General features: G+C 37.8%; 1 pseudogene; it reads right to left on the reverse strand.

Annotated features, from left to right (window-relative positions):
* Positions 1-372: 372 nt before the first annotated feature.
* Positions 373-2379, reverse strand: LOC114391540 (annotated as a pseudogene).
* Positions 2380-3188: the final 809 nt, after the last annotated feature.

Here is a 3188-nt window from a genome sequence, read left to right on the forward strand (position 1 = left end):
AGTAGAGCCTTTGGGACAATGAAACAAATATATACAACAATAATAAAAAAATGTGAATCCAAAAGAGCCATGACCCAATACCTTATTTGAGGCTTTGGTATTCATTTTGCAAATATTTTTTGCTCACTCGCAATCCTAAACAAAACACAGACTCAACATTAAGCTTGAAACAATTATTACCTCTGTTTAAAAAAATAATCAAAATTTGTCTCTCCATTATAACCCTTAACTTTACCCATGCTCATCCTAATTATTTCTTTAAAAAAATTTCATTCTATATAGTTAAATAATCAACATCCCTCAAAAAATCATAACACTGTCATCTGAAAGTAATTTCAAAAATTGATTAATACCATGGCCACAACCATCGATCTATGGTGTCTTTGGTCCCTCCATCGCCACGATGGCGGTGGTGGTGGCAGTGGTAGTTGCAACATCCTCAATAATCTTATTATTCTTCTAAATAGAAGCAACAACTTCCTTTGGCATATACTTCTCATCATGCTTGGCGAGAACCTTTGTGGCCAAAAAATAGCACTCTATCTTCCTCGCCTTCTTGGAAACATTCTTCGCCAACACCTCCTTCTTGATCTCCTCCGTCAACAGTTTTACGAGCCCTTCCACATAACAGAGTGCCATTCCTTGAAAAAATCCAGCAACGATCCCTCGTACCATACCATGATGTCAGAGATGAGATTGGTGATAACAAACTCCACTTCTGGTAACGACACCGGATACACCATGTTGCCTTCCAGGACAAGATCTCCTAATCGGAACCGTACTTTTGTTGGATTGTTTGCGTAGTTTTTTAGGGCTTCGGTTGGGGTGACGTAGAACATGACCTGGTCTTGGAATTTGTTGAGAACAATGACAACAAAGCCGGTGAGGCCGCCGAAGCTGAGCGCGTAGGTCTAGAGGCGCCTTGTCTAGAGCTAGCACGCGTGCGCCGGTGTCGACAGATTTGTTCGAGTGCAGCAAGGTGCGGCTCGTCGTGGAGAGGAGGCGGTGGAGGGAGAAGTGCGACGGCGAGGAGATGAGAGGGTGGTGATGAAGGGAGGAAGGGAATAGGGAGGCGGTGCAGAGGAGATGGGATTTGAATCGAATGGTGAGTCCCGAGGCTATTTCAATTTTCTCTCGGGAAAGTAAACAGAACGAAACAAAGAGACAAAGTTCAACAATGTTAAATTGAATTAATTTTTAGTATAGAAAAGGAGGAAAGAGAGACGACAGTTTTACAAAAAACCAATCTTTGAACGCAACTTTTTCAGACAGTTTTTGTAAAACCGTCATCGTTAAAGTTATCCATATTGCAAAATTGCCACCGCAATCGAATCTAAGATGGTTCTTGGAAACCGTTGTCATTTTACAGTCATAAAATACAGTTTTTTTAGTAGTGAAAGTAAAAAGTTGCATCTGGGATAATTTGAGTTCCAGTAAGAAAATTTCGTGATTGTGCAAAATTCCTCCATTCATTTCCAATTTTTGCAGTCTTCGTATAATAATTATAAACTATCTCACACTTCGTAGTCCCTTCCATGTTCAGATGGGTGAATCTTGTAGCTTTCATAAATGAGTACATGGTACTCGGCACATCCTGATCCATAACATGAACAATGTTGAACATTTCCTCTGCTTTTTTGTTAATCTTCATCATTATGTTAGCTATTTCCTTCCAGTTCTGTTGATCTTCATCCATCATTTCTAAACTCCATTTACAATATAAACATGACATTAAGTAGATTTTGTCAAACCAACTAAATCCACTAAGTGATCCATTCATAAACTGACTATGCACCATGCTTCTATAGGAGCTTATTCCATGCAACTAATATAATATGCGTGATACATTTGACATAACAATACGATACCAATAAATTTGCAAAACCAAGAATTTTCACACCAGCACAGAGTCTGTGGCAGAATAATATTCCTGTTTTGAAAACCAACAATGACATTCCTATTTTGGGGGCCTAAGGCTGTGACATAATTCTCACACTAGCACAAAGTCTCATTAACAAGCATTTTCATGTTAGTAATACGCACAATGTCCCAATATCTGTATTTATATATCCATAAAATAACACATGTTGTTAGAAACATACACAGAAACAAGCATTTTCATGTTAGTAATACACACATTAATAAGAAGCAATACACACATAAAAACGGAAGCAAGCATTGCCATCACCATCAAAACCAAGAACGAGCCCTAGCTTCTCGCTTACCATCACCATCAAAACCAAATACAGAAATAAGCATTTATAGAAGACTAACCTTTCTTGAATGAGTGAGAGTGCGGGAGTCAGAGAACAGCAGTGCGAGAGAGATTGCAAAAACGAGACCACGAGAGTGAGAACAAGAACGGTGTGGTCGTGCCATTGTAGAGAGTGCATGAGAGTGAGAGTGAGAAGGATAGCGCGAGAGGTGAGTGAGCAAGTGAGAACTAGAGCGCCAAAGATGAGTGAGAGTAAGAGATGGTTCAAAATGAGCACGAGAAGAGGAAAAGACAAATTTAATTTAACTAACACAACATCGGTTTAAAAAAAAACGATGTCAGCATGAGTTTATTAATGTCGGTTTTTGAAAAAACCGATGTTAACAAACTCATGCTAACATCAGTTTTTCCAAAAAACGACATTAACAAACTCGCATTACTTACGAATATGCCACCGTGTTTTTGTTAACATCGGTTTTCTAAAAAATCGATGTTAACATAACGATGTTAGATCCATTCTTTCTACTAGCGTATCTTGTTTGCTAGCATAAATTAAGTTAGAATAAATTACATAGACTACCTAAGCATGAATGGACTACGTCACTGCTAAACAAATATGTTTTTACATCATTATATCTATGCCAGTTTTTGAAAAATTGATGTAGAAAAAATTGGTGGCATTTTTGAAATGAAGTCCAAGTTTTTAAAGATGGTGTTCATAGAGGGTGTTAATGACAATTTTTATGAAACCATTTTTTATTTGAAGCTTACCACAACGGTTTTTGCAAAACCATATTTGATTTTACGCTAACAATCACGATTTCATGAAAATTGTCATTAACTTTACAAATATACTATAATATTTTGACTCTCTACACACGAACCCTTCACTCTCGTGTCCTTCACTCTGGCATGACCTACAATAGCCATATTCGTTTCATTTGGCCTCTCTCATCCCATTGCAACAATGCTT

The sequence above is a fragment of the Glycine soja genome, chromosome 17 (genome assembly GCF_004193775.1).
Source record: "Glycine soja cultivar W05 chromosome 17, ASM419377v2, whole genome shotgun sequence".
Taxonomy (NCBI): domain Eukaryota; kingdom Viridiplantae; phylum Streptophyta; class Magnoliopsida; order Fabales; family Fabaceae; genus Glycine; species Glycine soja.